This window comes from Perissodus microlepis, chromosome 19 (genome assembly GCF_051167445.1).
Source record: "Perissodus microlepis isolate ML-2025 ecotype Zambia chromosome 19, ASM5116744v1, whole genome shotgun sequence".
Taxonomy (NCBI): Eukaryota; Metazoa; Chordata; class Actinopteri; order Cichliformes; family Cichlidae; genus Perissodus; species Perissodus microlepis.
Genome location: NC_140479.1, coordinates 23,114,113 through 23,141,072, shown reverse-complemented (window position 1 = coordinate 23,141,072; position 26,960 = coordinate 23,114,113). Strand labels below are relative to the sequence as shown.

The 26,960-nt window shown below is 40.5% G+C and overlaps 1 protein-coding gene across 1 annotated transcript in view; it reads left to right on the top strand.

The window, feature by feature from the left end:
- The first annotated feature begins 875 nt into the window (after nucleotides 1-875).
- htr1d (5-hydroxytryptamine (serotonin) receptor 1D, G protein-coupled) overlaps nucleotides 876-26,960 on the top strand; it is a 29,072-nt gene continuing 2,987 nt past the window's right edge. The window contains exon 1 of the mRNA XM_084914742.1: nucleotides 876-1,559. The gene's annotated coding sequence lies outside the window, so the exon portion shown is untranslated. The remainder of the gene's footprint in view (nucleotides 1,560-26,960) is intronic.

The following is a 26,960-nucleotide window of genomic DNA, read 5'->3' as shown; positions in this document are numbered from 1 at the left end:
ATTTACTTTTCTAACTTTTGCAAACACACTCACACTCCGATGGATGCCTTAAGGTCACCTCGGGTTCAATATCTTTCCCAAGGCTCTACCACTTAAGCCACAGTCCCCCCAACTAGATTGTAGCGTAATCTACACCATGCACTCACCTAGAGGCAGCAAGGCTATGCATACTTCGAGCTTGACAACTATTGGTTCTGATAAAAATCTTAGTGGCTCGTAAAGCTGGACCATCTTCCAGTTTGTGTGTATGGTACAAGAATGTAAAGAGTAAGAAGCAACAAATTGCAATAGCTTTGATTTGACACCTCTGAGTTAATCTAGAAAGAAACAAACTGAAAGCATATGCATTTTCACAAACTGATTTAAACAAAGTGTATCATTCTTTCAAGAACACCCAAGGCTCCCAAGAATGTGCTTTTCTTCAATTTTAAATGAACCTCAAATATACTTGGTGGGTTTTTTTGTAAATAGCAAAGTTTAATAGCAAAATAGTTTTGTTCAGGTACAGTACAACAAAATAATTTTATATGATGTTATATGACAAAGCATGCAAAAAGTGAATGCAAACTTACAGTGAGGGTTACATGAGGGTTACATTTTCATTATAAAGCGGGAGGCCAACGCATGCTGCATCAGTCTTGCACAGAGCTTTAAAAATCATCAAATTTTGATTAAGGCAATACATGCAACTGGAATGCCAGCATATAAGAATGACTCTTACAATTTTAGTCCTTAAAGAGCTTGGTGGAAATGTGAGTCTTTAATTTAGCCCACATGTGGAGAAAACCGCGTTATTTCCTTAATTTTCTCTTTATTTTCTTCAAAGTAATATTGTTTACTCTGTGATGCCGTCTTGGACCCTACACCAGGTCTGGAGCACCTCTAGCCAATGCTGTAACACTAACGGGGCGGACTGTCTAATTACTTGGAAACGCGCCTGTGCTTGCAGCGGGTAAATTCGCTCTCAGTGCAGCCATGCAGCCAGTCTCAACTAAACCTTCTTAAAACGCAGGTTTGAATGCAACTTGTTGGCGTTTCTCTAATCTTCCCGGTGGAGAATCGTTCGCATCAGCTCCAGGAAGTCCCCTTGTCTTCCACCGGGGGGGTTAATAATTACTGGAGACACCCCACAACGATCTGCATCCTTGCGCATACAACGAAGGTTCGCCGGTACAGCAGTTTTCACACTTTTCAGACATAGTGGGGATTTAACTCTGGTAATAAAAAAAGAGAGCAGCTTTGCCAGTGACTGTGAAGAAGTCGTTGAAAGTGTGAGAAAGTGTCAAATATCAGATTTGAACGCTGACCACACGACCGCCTTAACTGTGTTTATACCCACACGAAGGATCTGCCTTTCAGATAAGAGTTGAAGGAACCTCAGCGCACACAGCAGCAACATCTACAGAAGCAGATGCACTTTTAGTATAACGAGTCTGAGTTCCGACTGTTTGTACTGGACGTGCGTAAATAAAGGACGCCTCCAAAGACATTCCGGGATAGCTTTTATTCTTTGCTTCAAAAAAGAAAGACTGAATATCAACAGACGGAGAACATTCACGGTACGTTTTATTGTCTTTCTTTCTTTCTTTCTTTCTTTCTTTCTTTCTTTCTTTAATAACCTCTGGGTAGAGCGGTGACTGTTTGTTACCAATACGCATGGATCTGAGTGCGCAAAGCCGATGATTCAAAGACATCTAGTAAAGTTTATGTTTTTAAGTACAAAAAGAACTAACACAAAGACACAAGTAAAAGGGTGTACGCAATAAAAATTCAACAGCTCAGCGGAGAATTCTAAAATAATATATACAAAAGATACGATGAAGTGTGATAAGGTCACTGGCGCAGTTTACGTCCCTTTAGGATTATTTTAAGCGACACGGTAGGAAATGAAGAAATTTAAAGTAGGCTACAATAAGGCAACAATATGCTATAGACTAAATATAGAAGTCCCTTTGAGAAACCAATGCGATCTTAACATGAGCGATAAGACGTAAGAGATGTGAGATGAGAAAAGAACAAAAAACAAAACGCACATGTAGAAAACCTGCATGAACCTGCATGAAGCTCCAGTGTGCCAAAAACGGATTCACAGGGCGAGTAAGCCTGATCTTGTCGGTCTCAGCTGAAGGTTGTTGTAGCGTTTAAAGGCAAAAAACACAGTTTTGTTCAGGGAAATCAAGAAAACCCCAAAGACCTTTTAGCTCCCTAATAAATATCATTGATGTTGCAGTTATTCTTTTTAAACAATGGTAGCATATATTTGCTGGACCTGACTTCATTTATTTATTTATTTAGAACGCTCTTTAAAGCTTCTTAAGTACGAGGCTCAAACCTACAGATCTCATGTATTACAGAGCATAAGCTGCATATGGGGACACATTTGAAAACATGTTGTACTTTGGTATCTGTAGAAGGTTTGAGCAAGACATTTAAATGAATTTCCACCTTAACAACTGTTAAGGTGGATTAGTGAGCAGCAAAGTCAATTAGTCAATTTGAAGTTGGAAAAATAGACCTGTGTGCTCTGTTGCAGTCCCCCCCCCCCCCCCCCTTTTATTAGAACACTGATGTGAGAGATGATAAGCAGAATGAAAGAGATTCACCACCACAGCGTTCTGATGAAATGTGTCTTTCAGCACAGAATGTAGCCCCATTTCACCACAGAGAGACACTCTCACACATGTGGAGTTTCCACTCTCGCGTTCACTCTCACACCATTTTCTCCCCCATCCCCTCACAGTCAAGCAGAAATGTGACACACACACACCAGGAGACACACACAGACTCATCGGTGCACATACACCTTAACTATCAGGGTGTGACTGAACATGAAGAACTGAATCCACCATCTATTTATAACCAGACATTGCTTAATAACACTGAATAGAAAAACAGAAAAAATTGAAGGTTATTATATTTTTAAATGAGTAGCATTACCGTATTATGATAAAAGATTTTTCTCCTATTATTTCAGGCAGGAGACGAGCACAGACGGGCACAGACAACTCATTTGCAGTTTTTTAGGCATCATATAAAATTCTGCTTTATCAGTTCATGTTGCACGAGTGCAGATGTTTAATCTCCTCTTACATTTAGAGAATATAGAAATTCAAGAATCACTGGTTGCTTTATACCTCACTTGTTGGAGTCACATTAATTTTTCACCTATAAAATATTGAGCTATAATATATTGTGAGGTATGACTACTTAAGTGAACGTTGTTTGTTTTGTGTGTCAGTTTCAGGTTGAATATTTATTGTGGGAAGTAAATATCCCCCCTTTTTTTAGCTTATAGTGGCATTTTGATGAATATTGTCTTTTCATGTATAACACAGGATAGAAGAGCGGGGTGGGCATCTGCTTTGGCATTTAACATGCAGCTTTAAACTTTAGCAAAACATCTCATATGCAACCATCCGTGTTACTGTATAAATATGTGTTAGCTTAAAAATCATCCATGCACATTTTTATCTAGCTCTTGGAGCATCATTAGCTAAAACTAGAGCTGATGAAACCAGTACATGTCATTTGATATGGCCACTGGATACAAATGAGAACTCTGTCTTTGTCTACCTCTGAGATCACGAGGTGAATGGTCCACCACCTTCAGTGTTAACTTTATATTTGCTGTGAAAGAATGTAAAGGTGTAGTAATGGTAACTAAGAGAGACAAACCTTATTAAATGTTTAACTGTAAAATCTAGAATTATATAATGAAATGAAAGTCAGTAGAGAGGAACCCAGTGAGACGCCAACAGCTTATTTCTCTCAGCTTCTTCTTTCTGGCACAGGGATTACCAAAAGATATGGACAGCAAAGCACAGTAATGAAGTAAATGACTGAGTCTTCCAGTGCATGTGAGTAAACACCTGAAGGTAACTACTTCAGCTGCTTCCCAGAGCTGAACATTTGAGAACTATAGAGCTATGGTTCACAATTTTAGTATGTAATATAATGCAAACTTTATTGTCCCAACATGTACTTTTCCAAGACACAAAAACACTGGGAGCATAGTGTCATCCTTACATAGTTTGTTCTGCAGTCCACTGTACTGTGCAGCACAAGTGCTGGCTGACTAGCAGCATTACAGCTAAGCAGATGGTGAAGCAAGCAGTGTCTGTGAAGAAGAGTTCACCATTTGGCTCTAAAGCACTCCATCCTGAGAACATATTTTTGCTAAAACTCCTGCAAATGTCAGGGGAAGCTATATTCATTTGATTATTGCTTCTCTACCAAAGAACTGTCAGTGCCAATGTAATGACTGCTACTGACTGTCTGTGCTATCACTCATCCATCTCATCTCAGGATGAGCCCTCATGCCTTAGTCATTAAGTAGCTTCTGACATAAAGGAGAGCTAACTACTGGCAGATAGAGTGTATTTCCCAAGCTCTGTGAGACACGATCAGTCAGTCTGATAGCAGGTCTCAGTGGAGCATAACTTACAGACCAATGCATTAATGCTCTAAGCATAATGAATTTGTCACTGTGCGAGTCCATCGACTGTATATAAAAGGAGAGCGGTGTACCTTACTGCGAATGTAGCAACTTGTCAATCACAAGGCTGCACAGTGCTTTATTGCCTTTTATTATCAAAAGCCGACAATAGCAGAAATAAAAACTATAGTAACACAATGATAAAGCTTTAATTGTATAGCACTTTTCAAAAAATAGTTACAAAGGTGTTTTACAGAACGCATTAACGGACTCAGGGCTGTAACACAGAGACAGACAACCTTTCATAATCACATTTACACCTACACCCAATCTAACCCCACATGCATTGGGGTTAGATTACCCAGAGAGAGCCTGCTCGGACAGTGGGAGAACATGTAAGAACTACACAGAAGGCCCCGGACTGGATTCAAACTGGTACGCAGTTTGGTACTGGGTGACTGTACTAACCACCACACCATCATGGTGCCTGTTAAAAAACAACAAGAAAAATAAATAACACAAGGCTAGATAAAATACGTGAGTAATATGACAGGTATAAGACTTGAGACAAACAAAACTTATGGGGAAAGATTTTAGTGAGGTATTAAATCTCGTAATAAAAAATTAAATTTCAGCTGTGATCGGTGGAAAGGCCATCACAGCAGTCTTGATGACAGAAACAGGGAGTGCTGCTTGTCAAAGAGGGCTCGATTACACTAGGGTGGAAATGTTATTAAAAAACACACGCATGCACACGCACATGCACAAATATAGGCTATATTTAGCAGATATTTAATATCAGCTATATATTATCGCTGAATTACCAGCAAACCGCTCAAAAGTGAAATATTACATATAATTAAACTACTAGTTTAATTATATTTTATTAGTAACACAAAACAGAGAACAGATCAGGTGGGAAAGCTGTAGGAACTGTCATCAGATACATAAATATGCAAAGTGAGTCAGCATGTTGTAAGCACAGTAATCTAAGTGTCATAGAGGTGTTATAGGAAACATTTTTATCTGATGGAAAAAATTACTCAGACAAACTGTCTGATTTAGTAAAGCAGCTGATTGGTTTGAGAGATCACGTTATCTGATTGTTTTGCAGTAAATAAGACAACAATGTAAGGTGGTGAGTGAGCTGCTGCAGTATTCTAACTACAAACTATGTTTTTAAAAGCTGTGAAAAGTTTAAAGAAACAGACCCACAAGTCAAAATCAGGTGTTGATCTCTAAGAAGAAAAATGAGTAGACTTTGTTAGATAAAACGTGCCAGCTCACAGTCGGCATTCAAGCTAAAGGGTAAAATTGAAACATTTCATATTTGAGTTCTGTGATTTGCCTGGAAGGTATATAGTATTAGAAACCTTGAATTGTAAGAACTCTTGGAAAAAAACATGCCATCATTAAAAGACCCTTACTCTTATAATACCTTTATTAATACTACTGCAGTAATAGTTTAAAAAAAAGTGAGGCTGAAGTGCAGAGCTAGTGTTGCATGTTACTGCATGAGCACCTGTCAATGGAAAATTGTACTTAGTAGTCAGTATAATCTTTAATGATATAAGTTCGCATATGGTAGAATACTGCATGTAATCATTTGTGTTTAGAAGTATATAGTTGGTGGCATATTGAAAGAATGTCTCATCCTAGGAAGTCTGTAACAACGTTGTGTACTTTCCAGGGTGTTCTGGCATGCACCCCCACATCCTAGGAGCATGGGAAAGGTCGTACCTTGTCTTATTGTTTTACGGTAGGATTAACGTAGCTATGTCAGTTTTAGTCTAAGTGCCTTTTTTACACATAGATGAACTGTTGGATTTTCCAGACCAGCAGGTTAAGGGAAGTCGTTTATGGGACACACACACACACACAGACACCTACACACACACACGCACACACACACACACACACACACACACACACACACACACACACACACACACACACACACACATATCCACCTCCACATTCCAATGTATGGAACAACGCCCACTGAACCATATAAATAAAGACCAGGGCAGTCCTCAGTGCGAATCTTGGAGCCTCACTCTTGGTGTGTGAGCTCTGGAGGCTGCCCTTGCTAGCAAGAAAATCTGTGTGTTTCTCCTCTCTGATTCTCTGCTGAAGAAGTGTTTTAGAATATATCTCTTCACAGCACCGAAATAGCTTCACATTCTTATACTGAGTTTAGTTAAACAAAAATGGCGGTCACACAATGAAGGTTACATACATTACACTTCTGTTCATGCTTCCGCTCATTAAGTCCAAAAGGAGAGAACAAGTCACTGATCGTAGCATGCAGCAAAAGGTTGAATGAACTGCACTCAGACAGTTTCAGGCTGAAATGGACTGCTGATGACCTATGATGAAAAAAGTTGTGAACACGCTGTCAGCAGTCCAGAGGACAGTGGTCCGCTGAGGATGTCATTTATGAAAACATGCAGTTTTCGATATTCGAATATATCAGGACCACTCACCCAAACATTTTGTGAGAAAAAAAAAGTTTTCATAGGACTCTATACAGTCCTGTCATAAGCTAAGTACATCTCATTAATCAGTAGCTTGCAGAACCACCTTTAGCACCAACAACTTTTTCTGTATGACTTTCTCAGTCTTTTGAAATTGCTTCAGTTCATTGAGGTTTGCAGTCATTCAGTTATGCACAGCTCTCTTGAGATCCCATCACAGCATCGTAATTATCCTGAACTCTGAACTTTAACTCAAACATTGCAGCACCTTAATTGTTTTGTTTGTGCATGGCATTGTCCTGTTGCGTGACCCAGTTTTGGCTAAGCTTTAGCTGTTGGACAGATTTCCTCATATTTGACTCTAGAATATTTTGCTGTACAGATGAGTTCTTGTTTGATTTAGGCACTGCAAAGAATCTGGGTCCTGTGGCTGCAAAACAAGCCCAAATCATCACCCCCTCCGCCACCGTGCTTGAGAATCGTTATACGGTATAAGGTGTGTTTATTTTTTGCTAAACATGGTGCAGTATACTATGACCAAACATCTCCACTTTAGTCCAACCTGTCCAAAAGATATTGTTCCAGAGGTCTTGTGGTATATTCAGAGGCAGCTTTGCAAAGCTAAGCCATACTGCCATGTTCTTTTTAGAGAGGCGAGGTTTTCCAAACAAAGCTATGCTTTTTTAGTGTCTTTCTAATTGTGCCGTCATGACCTTTAACATTTAACATACTAACTGGGGCCTGTAGAGTCTCAAATGTAACACTCTTTTTGTTTTTGTTTTTAGTTTCTCTGAGTATTACACGGTCTGACCTTGGGATAAATTAGCTTTGATATCCACTCCTGTGAAGATTGTGGCACAAACCTGAACGGTCCAAACTACCAAGCTGCAAAAAACTTGTGCCTTTACAGAGGTGGTCACACTTGCTGATAATTAAAAAATACAGTGCATGTTACTAGCAGCACAATGCTACTACTTAACCTCTTAATTCCTAATTCCGAAGCATGACTGGTATACTTAGTGTTTCACATGACTGCACAGAGAGCTGTGAAAACTTTCTTTTTCACATATTGGCTGACCTAACAGACACATGTCCACATTTATTCAGATATTCTTCCGTACTACTTTGATTTATCAACTCCAGGATCGAATATGAGTCTTGTTTTGAGTTTACGTGTCGTGTTAGCTTTCTATTTCAGTTCCTCAAGTGTCAAAACATGAAAACAGCCAAATGGAAGTTAGAAGAAACAGTGCAGTTTGTTAAACTATGCTGAAAAAATCAATTTTCACTTCTACAGATAGAAGTTATTCTAAGTCAGTCTTCATTTCATGGTACGGGTCGCTTCTTTCATTAAATCCTCTTGTTAGTTTTCATGCTGCTGGGTTTTCGCTTTACACTGGAATTAAAGCAACCCAGAACATTAATGCTGTATCACTGGTAATCCTGCTGGATTTACCGGCGAGATTATTTGAAAGGGAACGCAATCAGTGTGAGATTTTTTTCACTCAGGAAATGACACGCCTCTGTCAGTCTGTCCTCTTTTTCTGTTTATCGTTTTCCACATCATTTTTCCAGCAGCAGAGACAACCCACCACTCAGGCCTTGCAATGTTGTTCAAGTTTTGTTTTTTTTTTCATGATGATTTCTAACCTCAGTCACCCAAAGTTTATGTCTGTTTTCAGTCTGTTTTCCTGGCTCTCTTTCCAGGCCCTTGATTTCAAATATTTTCTGGTCTTGACTCTTTTGCTTTCCTCACTTTCTTTTTAGTCCCTTTCTTCTCCTTATTTCCCGTCCTTGTATTTTTTTCATTGCTGTATCCCTCCTCCTTCAACTAATCTGCAGTCAGGCTGTCGGTATAATTAGAGCTGATTCCTAGGGTTGGGCCCTCCAGATGAAAGCTGTAATTTTAAACCATGAGAATTTGTCACTTGCTATGAAAATGACTGCAGGGGTCATGTTTGATTTCACAGAAAGCTGCACTCCCTGCTCTCACAGCAGCAACCTATCAGGCCATTAGTGGTCAGTGTTTCAAGATGGTCTACTTCTTGAAAGATGTCTATTTCCGTTACTTCAAGGCAGCTCAGGGAAATAGTTAGCTCACATTATCTCAGAGCCTGTAATTTGCTGACTGAAAGCTTCTGAGTTAAAAATGTCAAACAAGTGTAAAATAATACACTGTAGAAAAACAGTTTTTAAGGTTCACTTAAAATTTTCCTTGTGCTTGGAATTTAAAAACGACAATTTAGGGTAGGAGGAGGACCAGAAAAGTTTAAATATTAGTAGTTACTTGCTATAATAAAAAGATTTTAATGATATTCAAGCCATAATATGACTATAATAGCTCAAATAATAATAATGGCTTCTACAGGGAAAATTCATTTTTGCATGTTAATAATTTATACTGTAAAATGCAGAAATACAACAACAAGGGCAGACTGAATGCTTTAAATTTATTTATACGTCCAAACCAATCTAATAGAATAGATCCAAACAGATATAGGTGACATGCATAATTTAAGAGAATTTCCAAGTTTTCTTGTACTTTGAATTTTCACTTAGATACAAACAAAATGTCATAGCGGTCCAGAATCAGCTGGAAGAAGCTTACCTTTGACTTCTTTCAGCTGCTCACTTGCCACAAGTGATCACCCCAGTGGGTAGCTTACACAGAGATGCTCCTCCTGATGCAACCCCAAAGGGGAATTGTGCTTCTGGTGATGTGGCCCAATCCAAGTTGTAATGTTGCACCTTGGGAATGGCAAATTAATTTCCCACCCCTGTCTTAATTCCCAAGTAACACAAAAAATGGGTCACATTAGCATTTATGTTAATTCACGTATTCCACAAAGTCCAGCTCAGCTGATAGCCTTCAACGTATCCAAATGTATCCTTTTAAAGATGCTTTAGCCTTCCCACAGTTGCTCGTCTGCTGCAAGCTGCTTTGCAACCCCCTTCCATTCAAGCTCTTCCTTTCATGCAGCTGCAGACTTAATCATTAGGTATCATATTCTGTGTGCAGATGAAATGGCAAAGAGGAGTGCTCTTCCTTTCATGTGCATATGCGAAATGCAAAAGTTCAAGGAGGTAAAGACATGCAGCCAAATATAAACAAATAATATAAACAAACGCCTTAACGCCCACTCACATCCTGGGCCATTCGACCTCAATAAATCACATGATAGGGTGGGGCTAGGTTTCACAGTGGGTTCACCCAAAACCTTGGCTGATTGTGACCCACACCCGTTTTCACACCTTGGCTCATGTGATTAGGTAGATAGGGACACTCCATAGGGCTTCAGATCTAGGAGTCTCCACCAATTGTGCTTAGAGCTGAAGAAGCTTCTTGGATGAGAGGTGAAACGTCTTCAAGAATACTTAAAGAAGTCCAGACGTTTTTCTTTTCAAGCTCCTTAGACAACGATGACCTGGATGTCTGAGAACCTTCACAGACATATTCTTTTTTAATTTTTTGCTAACACGTGACTGAAATTTCACCACAAACACAGCAGAATGGATAATCTTATACGGCATTAATATAATGATGAAAACACACAAACACACCTTCTCATGAACAGGTGGCACTCCTGAGGCTAAAATCAACTCCATAAGATTGCATGTTTAAGACAGTTTTTCATTTGGAGCCTTATTATGAATAAACCACACAGAAATCAGGGGAAATAGTGATAGAGTATTGGGCTAAGGGACATTTTTTGAGACAGGGACAGCATTTTTTCCTTATACAAGACACCACTTATGACTACAACTTAGTATTTGACCTTTAAAAGCAAACAGATATGGGGATATAAACCTGGAATAAGACTGAAGATTTAATTGCGTTAATGTCATTTTGATATTTAAAGAAATGTTTTTGCAGATTTTTTTAAGTTTAATGATAATATTATAAGACTGCAGGCAAATGTTGCATTTGGCATTTGATACACACCTGAGCTGTGTAACTGCATCCTGAACACAGTATTGTCAGCTCATCCCTAAAATATTTAAGGCAGCTGAAAATGTGTTAATTGACACCATCTTCCCGTTAGAAATGTTACTCAAGTTTTGCTCAAAACTTCTTCTAAATTAGATAGTCAAGATGTCAGACTATACTGATCCTTTTACTTACAAATAGGCTTACACACATATTTTCTGGGGTTCTGCAATGCTCTATGGATCCATCCAGTTTAATTGACAATAAAATCGATATGCCATCTCTGTGAGAGCTACAGCTGTCTGGGTTTACTCACCAACTAACCGTTACCGCTCCTTTTTAGGCGCACTCCGAAACCATTGTTTTACTGTCAAAAAGTTTATTTTTCTGCTATTTTTAAACACACCACAACGTGACCATTTAAAAAAAAAAAAAAACTTTATGAACATTATAGGCATGTGTTGAGAGACAACAATGAAGAAAAAAACAATGAAGAGTAAACAAAATGACAAGCAATAGTGTAATAAGAAAAAAAGGGATTGCAGCTTTTGGATGAATATGTCTGTAACAAAGCAGCATCACAAAGTCTGAATTCAGTAAATCAGGAGTCACATAAAGTAACACGAAAAAAATCATTTTTTTTTAATTAGGTGTAACGTAAACATTGTTTCCCTGTACATTGCTATTTGTATTCTCTGTCATGTTTCCCATAGTATTAGGTTATACTTTAGTATTTGGTGCTATGGTCTATCTTTGGCTCTCTTTGCTTTTTTTGCCTCATCCATTTTTGTCACTATAGGAAGACTAAACCTACTATAGGCTTTCATGTTGTCCTCTTCAGTATCAAACATCCGCTGTTGTCTCCTGGATGGATCGTTGATCCTAACCTCTGGTGAATCACTACCCCTTTACTTTTATGACTCATATACACAGTCTAACACAAAAGATAAAGATAAAAGCACTCCTGTTTGCCACCGTCAGGTGATATGAAATCCAGCTTTAGTACTTCCTCTTGCACTCTCTCTGTGTGTCTGTAACGCACGCACACACACACACACACACACACACACACACACTGCAAATTATACTGTTGTTACAATTATCTAGACAATTTTATTTATTTCATTTTTTTTTAAATGCCCAAAGTAATGGGTAAAGTGAATAACACTGATTATCTCTTCATCCTGGCACCTGTTAGTGGGTGGGATACATTAGGGAGCAAGTGAACATTTTATCCTTTTGACAAGGGCCAAATTGTGATGGTTGGATGACTGGGTCAGAGCTTCTCCAAAACTATAGCTTTTGTTTTACGTTCCTGGTCTGCATTAGTCAGTACTTATCAAAAGTGGTCAAAAAGAGGAATGGTGAGGAACCAGTGACAGGGTCATGGGTGGCCAAGGCTTACTGATCCAAGATGCAAGCTTTTGTAGTTCAAATTGCCCAAAAAGTTACTGCTGGTTCTGATAGAACGATGTCAGAATGCACAGAGTATTGCAGTTTGTTGTGTATAGGGCTACAGACCAGTCAGGGTCCCATCTGTCCACTACCAAAACCACCAACAATGGACATGTGAGCATCAGAACTGGACCATGGAGCAATGAAAGAAGGTGGCCTGATCTCATGAAGCATGTTTTACAACATGTGGATGTGTGTAGCTTACCTGGGGAACTCTTGGCACCAGGATGCACTGTGGGAAAAAGACAAGCGTGCAGAGGCATTGTGAAACTTTGGGCAATATTCTGCTGGGAAGCCTTGGATCCTGCCATCCATGTGGATGTTACTGTGACACGTGCAACCTTTCTAAGCATTGTTGCAGACCAAGTGCACCCTTTCATGGAAACATTATTCTCTGATAGCCTCTTTTAGCAGGATAATGAGCCCTGCCACAAAGCAAAAATGGTTCAAGAATGGTTTGAGGAGGACAATAATGTACTTGAGGTGTTGACTTGACCTCAAAATTCCCCAGATCTCATTCCAATTGAGCGTCTATGGGATGTGCTGAACAAGCAAGTCTGTGGACTATGGGGGCTCCACTCCCCAACTTACAAGACTTAAAGGATCTGTTACTAACATCTTTCTGCCGTATACGACAGCATACCTTCGGGGGTCGAGTGGAGCCCATGAGTCAGGCCTGTTTTGGCAGCAAAAGGGGGACCAACACAATATTAGGCTGGTGGTCCCAATATTATGCCTCATTGTTGTGGCCAGACTGCTTTGAGCTGATAGAAAGGCAACAGTAGCGCAAATAATAATTTTTACAAAGTATTTAGAAGATTACACTGTGTGGTATGTGAGCTAAGGACAGGAAACTGAGACTATAATTTACTTGGGCTGACCAAAATTGGGAAATTGATTGAAGATTGGAAAAGTGTTGCCTGATCTGGCGAGTTTCAGCCTCTGCTGCATCATTCACAGGGTAGGATCAAACTTTGGTATAAACAACATGAAAGCATCGAGCCATCCTGCTTTATATCAGTGTTATGTCATTGATGTGCAATCGACAAACCAAGTGTGTGACACTACCACGGAAATATATACCAGACTCTCTGAGGAATGTTTCTGACACCCTACTGAATCAGTGCCACAAATTCAGTTAGTTCTGAAAGCAAAAGTGGATCCACTCTGGTACTAGCAAGGCTGGAGTATATATTAAAGTATGGTAAATTATTTATATTCACAGGACATTAGCTTGTCTTTATAGCCAGGCACAGGTGCTACCAGTGCACTTCACAAAATTCGAATATACCAACAGTTTTCTCAGTCTCAGTGTTCCTCCTACAGCATCCTATAACATTTGCATTCTGATAATCTCTGCACCATGTTATTTTTTTTAGGCCAGCTTTCAATGAAGGGCATCTAAGGTGTCCCAGATTTACACTCGTCCTGTTCCACTTTCAAAGGGTCACGTACATTATATTACTGGTGCGAAGACTGTCTGCGTGTTGATAAAGTTTATTTTGTGCAGAAATGAGGAGAGAACAAAAGTCAGAATTTGCTTTTAAACCAGTTTTATGAAGCTGCTACGCAGCCTGGTAAAACTAACCATTTGGATGCCTTTAATTTATAGGAATGAATTTTCTACCATCTGTCACTTTCCTTGTCAGCTACTGTAATATGTCCTGAAGTAGACACAGAAAACTATCAACATACCGCGGGTTAACCTCCTCTTCTTTCCACACTTTCTAGTCATTTTCTGGCACCACAAATCAACATGAAGCTCCTTCAGTGTCCTCTAGTGCCAGTTACTCCAAGGACTGTGTGGTCCTTGGAGTGAACTGTGTGGGTTATGTTTTTAAATCTCTCTCTCTCTCTCTCTCTCTCTCTCTCTCTCTATATATATATATATATATATATATATATATATATACATACATGTATATGTTTCATTTTTCTGTGTGTTGCTCGGTGATGCAGATGTTGCATGGGTTTGTGCCTCTACATATGCATGCTTCTCCACATGTGCAGCCCACACAGGTTGAGAAAAACACCTACTCTTTATGCACCCATTTTTTTTATGTTTGCAGGTCAGGTATATATATATATATACATATATAGATATAGATATAGATATATATTTACAGGGAGTGCAGAATTATTAGGCAAGTTGTATTTTTGAGGAATAATTTTATTATTGAACAACAACCATGTTCTCAATGAACCCAAAAAACTCATTAATATCAAAGCTGAATGTTTTTGGAAGTAGTTTTTAGTTTGTTTTTAGTTTTAGCTATTTTAGGGGGATATCTGTGTGTGCAGGTGACTATTACTGTGCATAATTATTAGGCAACTTAACAAAAAACAAATATATACCCATTTCAATGATTTATTTTTACCAGTGAAACCAATATAACATCTCCACATTCACAAATATACGTTTCTGACATTCAAAAACAAAACGAAAACAAATCAGCGACCAATATAGCCACCTTTCTTTGCAAGGACACTCAAAAGCCTGCCATCCATGGATTCTGTCAGTGTTTTGATCTGTTCACCATCAACATTGCGTGCAGCAGCAACCACAGCCTCCCAGACACTGTTCAGAGAGGTGTACTGTTTTCCCTCCTTGTAAATCTCACATTTGATGATGGACCACAGGTTCTCAATGGGGTTCAGATCAGGTGAACAAGGAGGCCATGTCATTAGTTTTTCTTCTTTTATACCCTTTCTTGCCAGCCACGCTGTGGAGTACTTGGACGCGTGTGATGGAGCATTGTCCTGCATGAAAATCATGTTTTTCTTGAAGGATGCAGACTTCTTCCTGTACCACTGCTTGAAGAAGGTGTCTTCCAGAAACTGGCAGTAGGAGTGGGAGTTGAGTTTGACTCCATCCTCAACCCGAAAAGGCCCCACAAGCTCATCTTTGATGATACCAGCCCAAACCAGTACTCCACCTCCACCTTGCTGGCGTCTGAGTCGGACTGGAGCTCTCTGCCCTTTACCAATCCAGCCACGGGCCCATCCATCTGGCCCATCAAGACTCACTCTCATTTCATCAGTCCATAAAACCTTAGAAAAATCAGTCTTGAGATATTTCTTGGCCCAGTCTTGACGTTTCAGCTTGTGTGTCTTGTTCAGTGGTGGTCGTCTTTCAGCCTTTCTCACCTTGGCCATGTCTCTGAGTATTGCACACCTTGTGCTTTTGGGCACTCCAGTGATGTTGCAGCTCTGAAATATGGCCAAACTGGTGGCAAGTGGCATCTTGGCAGCTGCACGCTTGACTTTTCTCAGTTCATGGGCAGTTATTTTGCACCTTGGTTTTTCCACGCGCTTCTTGCGACCCTGTTGACTATTTTGAATGAAACGCTTGATTGTTCGATGATCACGCTTCAGAAGCTTTGCAATTTTGAGACTGCTGCATCCCTCTGCAAGATATCTCACTATTTTTGACTTTTCTGAGCCTGTCAAGTCCTTCTTTTGACCCATTTTGCCAAAGGAAAGGAAGTTGCCTAATAATTATGCACACCTGATATAGGGTGTTGATGTCATTAGACCACACCCCTTCTCATTACAGAGATGCACATCACCTAATATGCTTAATTGGTAGTAGGCTTTCGAGCCTATACAGCTTGGAGTAAGACAACATGCATGAAGAGGATGATGTGGACAAAATACTCATTTGCCTAATAATTCTGCACTCCCTGTATATCGTGTCCCACTGATCTATAACTCTGTTACTGTTCTGCACTAAGCTGCTAAAAGACAGTTTTTCCTTACACCTGTTGCAAAGAGGTTGCTCATATAGGAGATCACTGGATATGCATAAACAATTTTTGCCTGTGTGCTGACTATAATGATAGGAAACAGCATCCAAATGCATTGGCAGCACACGCTTGGCTAGAACACAGTTAAAAGGCAGTTCACCTACTCAGATCAAATGAACAATGATTATTGTTTGAAGCCAGGCACGTAGGTTTGAGAAGTGAAATCGAGGAGCATAAAATGTATATTTCTTGCATTTAAATTAATCAAGAAAGTTCTTAATTCATGCATTTATTCATTTTTGACTTTCATTATTGTGCACAAGAAAACACTGACTGATGCTAAGTTATGAAATCTTTAACAACAAGTGCATAGCTCTTATGTGTACACCTTCTTGGTCTGTGTGTTTTTGTGTTCGTGTCATTGTGCCAGGAACTTTAAGGAATAATCAAGCTTTGAAAAATTTAACTGAGATCAGAATGGCGTTGTCTGATCCATTAGTACTGAGTAGTGATACAGTAATGTAGCAACACTCAGCGACTACTCATGGGTCAGATCGTCAACATTGTGACAGGATTTGTGGCTGGTGCAATCCCACTGTAAGATGATTTCTAACCTTGGGAAAGTTACTTTTGTTTTTACTCATGCCAGCAGCAGTAGCTTAGCCATGCTTACTGTTTTCAGGTCATAGTAGCTGGTGTAATTATATCAACATTTGTAATCAAATTAGGCAATCTCTCATCTGAATGGTCTGGGAATAACTGTGGTTGCTGGACAGTTTCCATGCATGTCCTGCAGCAATAAACTTTACCGCTGCATCTGTGAAACCAAATGTCCACCTACGCCAGAACTGATAGTAAATGGTCTTTAAGCTCTGGTCTCTCGTCTAATGTAGTACGAGCAAGTCCAGAGGATTCACAACAATAGAGTGGACGGCAAATCTTCTACCCACTGCACAATCCAACCTGTTCCTTAAACCAGCGGTCCCCAACCCCCGGGCCTCGGACCGGTACCGGTCCGTGAGTCGTTTGTTACCGGGCCGCGAGAGTTGAGGCTCAGGTGTGAAATGTATGGTTTTCAGGGTTTTTATCGGTTTTCAGCGTTATTTTGTTATCGTTTTTATCGTTAACTCGGTTTTCCTGGGTCTTTTCACGTGCGTTATGAATAAATCTTTTTTTTCGGTACCGGTACTAGTTTTATTTTGTTGTATTTATCCGCGACACCTTAAAGGCCGGTCCGTGAAAATATTGTCGGGCATAAACCGGTCCGTGGTGCAAAAAAGGTTGGGGACCGCTGCCTTAAACCCAAATAAAGGTCTCTTTCAACCCAGTATCACACCAGACATGTAACAGACAAGCCAAATGAAAGCAATCATGGGAAAGCATCTAAACAGACATTACTAACACATTTGCATGTAAATACGTATTAGCCACCTATCTTAATAGATTCTGGCATTGATGGATCCTAGAATAGACTTCATACCCTTCTTTGTCACTAGCGACTTCTTGGCCTTAAATATATTATCTGCCCCTGCTGGTACATATATGTCTGCATGCCTGTCCTTTTCACGACTTGGAGAGGCAAAGCTTGAAATTGAAATGGTGGACCTGGTCTGTTACATGCTTTGCGGTGACATTGGGTTGACTATTTCCAGCTATGTGCTCGACAAATTCAGTTCAATTCAATTCAGTTTTATTTATATAGCACCAAATCACAACACTCACCTCAAGGTGTTTTATATTGTAAGGTAAAGACAAGTAGTAGAAAGAAACCCCAACAATCTGACTACCCTCTATGAGCAATCACGTGGTAACAGTAGGCAGGAAAAACTTCCTTTTAACAGGAAGAAACCTCAGAGTAAAAGAGGGACAATCATCTGCTGGGCTAAGAGAGAGAGGCAGGACGAAAGAGACACAAGTACAAATTTGGTCATTGTCTAGAGTTCATGTGCGATGCACCTCTACAGATACTGCAGATGCTGTCTCAGAATGTATCATTTTGGCATAAATTGAGAAAGACATAACCCTCATAAGCCCACCACACATTCAGCCACATAGCACATCCATGCTCACCTACCATTTAGTGCATGCTTGAGTAAACACTAGACATTAGCTGACAGCAAAGGTAGCAATGGCTCTGCCTCTTGGTTAAATCAATTTGCCTATCTACACTGGGCCATAAATCATATGCAGGCCTGCTGCATTTGGAGGGTATTACCCTTTCACCCAGACCAACAACCAGCCTGCCTCACATGCTGCAGCATCTGCTTGGACTTAACCCAAGCCTGAAATAAATTAATTTCTGATTTGTGAATGGCATGTGGAGCAATGGCTCCAACTGGGCAGAGATGCAGTATTGTGGGTGCTTCAGTTCTGCTTTTTGTCACACCCACATGAGTAATTTTAACTATTTTTGCTTTTTATTATTGCAATCTTGAGATGTTGTTCCCACTAAGTTTTTTTAAAGGATGATAAATGCACATTTCAGCTTAGCATCAGGCCTTACTGCATTAGACCTTCAATTTCAAAGCCAGATGTAGACATAATCGCTTTCACACAAACAGTATAGAGCCAATTTTAGGCAAGGTCTGGTCTTGATTGAAAATCTTCCCCTCTTATCCATTCATTATGAATCTCATTAAGTCATTGTGCTGTAAACCAGGCCCTTAGGAGATAAGCTTTGTCCTTCACTTGTCTGATGTGTAAACAGATAAGCTGTTTAATCATCTATCATACATGCTACTAGCACATGTGTTTGTGAGTGTGTAGGTGTGGGGGTGACATTCACTAAAAACATATTAGAGTATAGCAGCTTGCATCAGGGATAAGTGAATGAATAATTCAGCATTGTCCACAACAGTCTTATTGCAGCCTCACTCTGTGGTGCATTCAGTATTACAACACTAGGAGTAAGCGTCATTACCAGACACTCTCCGCACGAATCAGTCACTTCTGTGCTGATGCAATGAAGCACTGGGATGACTGCAAAGTAGTCATGCTGTGTGAGCTGTGTGATGTTTCACTCAGCACCTCTGACACATGTGCACATCGTGTTTTTTTGGTGATATTTTATGTGTACTATGAATAACTATATCTTGAGCTACTCTCATACACAAGGATGACAGCGCTGTGTTTGTATGCACATCTGGGAATGAATCTCAACTCCTGTCTCTGTGTTAACCATGGTCACTGTTGTTGTTCTTCTTCACCGTGTTACTGTTTACACTGCTGTGTGAGTGATGATGATAGGCAGAATGCATATGCAGTAAAGCCAGAAGTAGCCATCCTAACGACTCAGTATGGCGGTTTTAACAGTGGCTGCTTAGTTGTGGATTATGCATGAATCAGACCTAAAAAACAAAACAAAAATTTGATGTAACCCACTTGGATTTATAGCCAAGGCTTTTGTAAAAATTATTATTTTAGTTTTCTAATTATTAAGCAGCTGGCTTATGCTTGTAGCAACGCTCACCCTGGGGTTAAAAAACGAAAGGCAAAAATGTTCAAAACCAGTAAGTACTTACCTTCACAGTACCTTTTAATAAGGATTATTTTAAATGAAGCTGCAGTGAAGATTAGCAGGGCTCGGTTACCATTCCTTGTGTGTCTGACTCAGTTTTAGTAATAAGCTTGTATGTACAGTGAGTACTCTGTGCCCTTTTCTTGGCTGTTTAAGCGTACACGTCTTTGATGGAGGAAAGCCAGTAGTCGACTGACCTCTCAGCTATTCGAATGTCATGGTCCAGGCTTGGAGCAAAACAAAGCAAGCACGAAGAATTTGTATTGTATGATGTGAGGGAACTTTAAATAAATTATCTCAGTTTACACTAGCTGCCTTGGAGTGAAAGGAGGATCCCACAGGAGGAGATGAATGAAGTAACTACAGGCAAGGAGACTGATGACTACCCGGACCCTGAAACGGACTAAAGGGTTTGATCAATGAATGGATAAATTAAAACTCTTATACTTGCTAAGCAGTCCATAGGACACTTATAATGACAAAAAATGAACCACAGACCAATGAATATCAAAGCTGTCGCCACGTTTAATAGCGGTCACAGCAGAAAAATATAGAAGCTTAAGTCACTATAAGGAAGGGATGAGATGTCTTTGTCTTTAATTTAAAAAAAAAAAAAACAGTGGCAACTAATGTGGTTAGTACATGGTTGTTAACAGTTGTTAACATGTTCACACATCTTTTCCACGTACTCTGACTAGTATTATTTTTATTTTTTAAAACAAAACTTTTAATACATTAATCTATGGTTTTGTACAGTAAATATACAGTAGAAAACAATTAGTTTATTAAACTTACTCTTGCTAATAAGACATCACGGCAATGTCGCCTCACATCAACGCTAAGAGAATATCCATGATGTCGATTCAACTTTCATTTTGGAACTGTTACCGAACTATACTACGATTAGATGCTGAGACAAGGCTGCCAGCTGATGGTTATTTGCCATCAAAATAGTAGTCCTCATCCCCAACCAATCACTACAGATGGATCCCCCTCCCTGAGCTTGCTTCAGTTTTCTTCCTGTTTAATGGGAGTTTTTCCTTCCCACTGTTGCCAAGTGTTTGCTGTAGGGGATTGTGTGATTGTTGGGGTTTTCTTTCTAATATTGTCTTTATCATACAATACACAGCACCTTGATTGTTGTTCCTTGTGTTGTTTAGATGTTTTAGGTTGTTTGAACTTTTTTTATTTTTTCATAGGGGTCTAACCAGCTATTACAGCAGTAAATCCGCAAGTACGCCATTCCACATAGGTAATTGTGACACATTTACTGTTGTGCTGCGGCATTCGTTGAAATGTTGTTAGAGACACCATCAGTTACAGGAAAGAGAAACTGATTAGTAATGTCTTTTCCTATTTTCCCATCAGAGGTAGAAAGACACAACACAGGAACTTCAGATTAGAGTCAGCAGACCTTTATTGTCTCAGTGTTTGGATATGATTCACTTTGAGTCATGCTGCCTGTGGAGCTCTGTGGAAGTCAGCGCTGGTTGTTAGATACACCATTCTAGTCTTGTTTGGAACACCTTAATAAATATTAGATGCACTGCCAATAAATTTGGTCATTCGTGTATGTTCACCAGTATGATAATGATGAAGCAGTAAACTCAGTTAACGTGGTTTTATTAACCAACACAGCAGCAGAGAACTTACATGCTTGGATTCAATAACGGAATGGCACCTGTACCACTCAAAACATACACACACCTACACGGAGGTACGGCAAGCGGATTAGGACAAAATACCCAACTAACAGCAGGTTATCTACATCCCCCTTCTTTAGTACATCCCCAACCGGATATAAAGTTTAATGCATACTGAATAATAATAATCACAGCATAAAGGTGACATATGCTGATCCTTAGGAACATTTAAATTTGCAACCAGATGGAAGAAATAAACATGACAAAAATATCATTTTGCTGTATAAAGTTAAATATGATTACTACTGAAAATCACCTCAAACAGAATTTAACTTGAAGCATGGACATCAGTTACTGTTGGATCAAACATCAAACCTGAAAATGTTCTGAGTTTTAACCAGTACCCAATTAATCCCTATATCTTGGATTTGGTTTGCACACACGACCAAAGCGTGTCCTGTAAACACCATCACTCTTGGAAGGTCTTGGAGAATGCAAAACATCAGAAGAGCTCTCAACATGAGTGCTGTCTTTAAACTGTTCTACATCATTGTTTTCACCCACACCCTGCAGTCCATCATAATGATGATGATCAGTGTCTTTCTGAACAGTAACAGGCTCAGACACAGGCAATATGTGTCTGCGATTTCTCCTGTAAGTGTTTCCATCTGACTGTACCAGGTAGGATCTAGGTTCTTTACAAAGTTCCTTCACCACACCTGTGCGGTCGTAACCCTGTGGGGTCTGTAACCTCACTACTTGTCCTTCGTTGAGAGGTGGAAGTGGTCGGCTGGATCTGTCATAACAGACCTTCTGAGTCAGTCTCTTGTTGAGAAGTTGGGCTTTCACTCTCTCAGATTCACGGTGTTGTGGTACGAGCAGTTTCGTTGTGATTGGGAGCGTAGTTCGAGTCTGTCTGGATAGAAGTCGTTCTGCAGAGGAACCCAGGTTCACATCACGTGGAACATTCCTGAGATTCAGCAGGTTGAGAAATACATCAGTGCCATCTCTGTGTGACTTCTCCATCAGCTGTTTAGCACTGCGCACTGCTCTCTCAGCAAGCCCATTGGATTGAGGATACTCTGGACTGCTGGTGACATGTTGAAAGTCCCACTGTGAAGCGAAGTCTTTGAAACGCTGGCTTGTAAACTGCCTTCCATTGTCTGAGATCAGAGTGTGTGGAGCACCATGAACTGAGAAGTGTCTTTTCAGCTTCTTGATGACTGTCGCTGATGTCAAATCCTTTAGCAGGTCAATCTCAAACCAGCCTGAGTATGAGTCGACTACTACTAAATAGTGCTGACAGTGCCACTCAAAGATATCTGTAGCCACTGTTGACCAAGGAAGATCTGGAACTTCATGCAGATGAAGGGGCTCTTTTTGTTGATGAGGTTTAGTGCTGTTACACACCGAGCAGGAAGTAACTGTTTGTTCAATAGCTCTTGACATGAACGGCCAGAAGACGATCCCCCGTGCTCTCCGCTTGGTAGCTTCTACGCCGGGATGTCCTCTGTGCATGATGGTGATGTAGTCTCCTTGCAGTGATTTTGGGATCACGGCTTTGGAACCTTTAAGAATGATGCCATCATCCACAATCAGCTCATCCCTGAAAGGAAAATATGGATGAACCGCCGTGGGAAGGTTGTGGAGTCGTTGTGGCCAACCATGTTTGATGAACGAGCTGAGCGCTTGCAGTGTTTCATCCTCAGCTGTGTGTCCTTTAAGTTCCTCCAGGCGTGAAGAGATGCAGCTCACCGTCATGACATCAAAGTTGTCCTCTTCTTCAGACTGCTGGAAAGTGGAGCTGTTGGGAGCACGAGACAGTGTGTCAGCCAGATACATGTGTTTTCCACATTTATATGTGAGGGTGATGTTGTATTTTTGGAGCCTTAACAACATCCTCTGCAATCTGGCTGGTGCAGCGTGCGTGAATAGGTTTCTTTAGTATGGTGACCAGTGGCTGATGGTCTGTTTCTACGACCACAGGCTTGCCATAAATGTAGTCATGAAACTTTGTACATGCGAAAACAACAGCCAGCAGCTCCTTTTCTATCTGAGCATATCTGGTTTCAGTGTCTGTCAGAGTACGTGAAGCATATGCCACAGGTCGCCCTTCCTGTAAGCAAGCTGCACCAAGACCATACTGTGATGCATCGCACGTTAGTGTCACAGGTTTGCTGACATCATAATATGACAGAACAGGTGGATTAGACATGTGCTCTTTAAGTGCTTCGAACGCAGTCTGATGCTGTGTGTCCCACATCCACTCGCTGTCCTTGTGTGTGAGCTGTCGCAGAGGAGCTGACAGATGGCTGAAGTTTGGAATGAATTTTCCAAGATAATTGACCATCCCCAGGAACCTCTGCAGGGCTTGGACATCTGTTGGAACTGGCATCTCTTTGATTGCGGCTGTTTTGGAAGGGTCTGCTTTAAGCCCCTCGCTTGTGAAAATGTGTCCGACATAACTGACCTGATTCAGCCGGAATTTGCACTTTAATGGGTTTAGTCGCAGGTTTACTTCTCTGGCACGATCAAGGACTTTTCTCAGGTTGTCGTCATGTTCTTTCATGGTTCTTCCGCCGATGAGTATATCATCAACAATGATGGCACATGGATACCCAGCGAATATCTGCTCCATGGCTCTCTGGAACACCTCGCTGGCAGCGTTAAGACCAAAAGGCATTCTGAGGAACCTGTAACGACCAAAACAAGTGCTGAAGGTGGTTAGCATGGATGATTTCTGATCCAATGACACCTGCCAAAAAGAGTTCTTAGCATCCAAAACAGAGAACACAGTAGCATTTGACATTATTGCAGCCACTTCTTCTACTGTGCGCATGGGATGGTGTGGTCTTTTCAGAGCAGTGTTTAAATCTCGAGGATTTATGCATATCCTGATTTCATCTTTGCCCTTCTTGTTGGTGGCTACCATAGAAGACACCCAGTCTGTCGGCTCTGAGACGGGAGTAATGACGCCTAATTTCTCCATCCTGACCAGCTCTGCCTTGACTCTGTCTTTCATGGCCAAAGGGATGCGATGTGCTGGGCGAACAACTGGTTTCACATCTGGGTTCAGTGTCATGCGATAGGTGACTGGCAACCTTCCAAGCTCATCAGAAAATAAATCACTGTATTCTGTGATAAGCTGTTGTGACAGGTCATCTGCAGACGTGCTCAATTGGTGGACGTCATTGCTGAATGATACAAGTCCCATTTCTCTGCATGCACATAGTCCAAGTATTGGCTGAACATCTTCATTAATAACAAAGAATGATAGCACATGTGACTGTCCATGCAGAAAACACTGCAGCTTAATTACACCTGAGGTTTGAATCTTGCTGCCTCCAAATGCTACTAGGTTAACGGACTTGGGGTGCGCTTTCATTTGTTTATCTGCTCTTATAATGTTAACTGTTTTCTTGGGAAGCACGTTACATTTAGCACCAGTGTCCACTTTCATCTCAACAGGAATCCCATTAATCTGCACGGTGACAAAAACTTCCTCTTTGTGTTCCACATGCACATCAGTTGCATGGATCGCATATTGCAGGTTTACTCCATCAACGTAGAATGTGTCATCTCCGCTGTCATCAGCTTGGTCTGGTTCCACATGATGAACTGACTTTCTGTGTCTTGCTACATTTTGGGTAGGCTGAACAGCTCTGCACCGTTTCTTAAAATGATTCCACTTTTTGCATGCATGACACTGCTGCCCAAAAGCTGGACATTTACTCTTTTTTGCAGCATGAGCGCCCCCACAGTTAGTACAGTTAGTGACATGCTGAGTTTCAGACCTGTCTCCTTGTATTTTCATTTTATCTCCTCTGTGCTTTCTTGTAAATTTGGGCTGGAGCACATCAACATTTGATGCAGATTGTTGAGGAAAAGCAAGTGTTTTATTATGCTCTTCAGTCATTTCATGAATCTGGCAGACAGATATGGCTTTTGCTAGCGTTAAATCACTATCACGCAGTAGCACTTTCCTTAAATTGTCATTGTTGATGCCACAAACTAGTCTGTCTCTTATTAGTTCTTCACTCAGATCACCAAATCTGCAGCTTTTTGCTTTAATCCGTAAATCACTTACATAGGATTCAACAGTCTCGCCAGTCCTCTGATTCCGCGTGTTGAACTTGTGTCTTTCCATCGTGACGTTGGTTTGTGGGCTGCACATTTCTCTGAATTTCCTTTTGAGGCACTCAGGATCCTCCTTCGATTCTGCAGGAATGAGGACTCGTCCTCCATCGCCGGGCTCTCTCACTTCTGGCGCGTAGACAAAAGACCGCTCCCGTTCTATAGCTTCGGGACCTGCTAAGTTGAGCAATATGTAGGCTTGTGTGCGCGCTGGCTTGTCAGAGTGTGCCGCCGCTATAAAAATGTCATACTCTTGCTCAAAAATGCGCCAATTTTCAGCAACATTACCATCGAAAACAAGCGGGTCGGGCCTCCTGAATCCTTCCGCCATGTCGGCTGCAGTCCGGATACAAAAAATGCACCCACAAAATAGACTTGAGACGGAAAAAAAAATACCGTCAACTACGAAGTACGTGTTCCGTCGCTTCTGACACCATGTTGTATGTTCACCAGTATGATAATGATGAAGCAGTAAACTCAGTTAACGTGGTTTTATTAACCAACACAGCAGCAGAGAACTTACATGCTTGGATTCAATAACGGAATGGCGCCTGTACCACTCAAAACATACACACACCTACACGGAGGTACGGCACGCGGATTAGGACAAAATACCCAACTAACAGCAGGTTATCTACAGTTGTTTTTAGGTAAATGTCTCAATAACAACTGGTTTGATTGTCCTGAAATTCGTGTTCATCTAATTTAATGAGTGAACAGTTTTTGTTTTACCTGATGGTTCTTAAGAAAACAGCACATATGAGAGCAAACACTGCAAAAACAAACCTTTATAAATTGTACTGAGGATGAATTATAAAAATGGTCATGGCACTTGAGAGTTTGCAAATGAATGCCTCAAGACTGATGAGACTGGCACCGAGACACCAAGAATGTTTCCTTTGCTACTTAATATGCCAATTTATTGTCACAGCCCAAGCACAATAATCCCTCTCAAGAGCCCAGCTGCCAATCAACACTTCACTTAATGGAGGTGATTTGTGGAGTTGTATCAGGAACAAACATACACTTGGAAATCGGTCTTGACAGCAATAATGTGCAAGCTGAAGGATGTGTTAAATGTGAAAAGGCAAACATTTGTAATTACCGTGGCAAACGCAGTTGTTTGTTTCCCAGCCACCACATTCCTTAACGCTTCGAAATCACTTCAAAGCTGGTTGATGTGTGAAAAATGAAATCAACAAAATCCCTAAAAATAATTAACAACTTTGCAGACTTTGTTCTGCTAGTAACTCCTCTCCCTAATCATTTCATGTTTAAATGAATAAAACCCACTTCCCACACAAAACTCAGCTGAGATTTTACAATGTGGCTTTTTCACAGTAACTGACAAGAATAAAGATTTACATGACAATTTGCCACATACGCTATAAGTGGTAAGTAAATCATGCTGTTGCTCTTCAATAATAAATGAAAGCAAACGTAATACATGGATGGAAAGCTGGGGGGTCGTGATTAGCAGTCATTTGAAGTTTTCGTTCCTTCTGGGACTTTTCCACATTTCAGTTCCTATCTCTTTTGTTGTATTTGAAATTGAGTCAGCTTCCATCGTGTGATAATGTTCTGTTACTGTTGCCTGGAAGAAATATTTCCCTTTGTACTGCTAC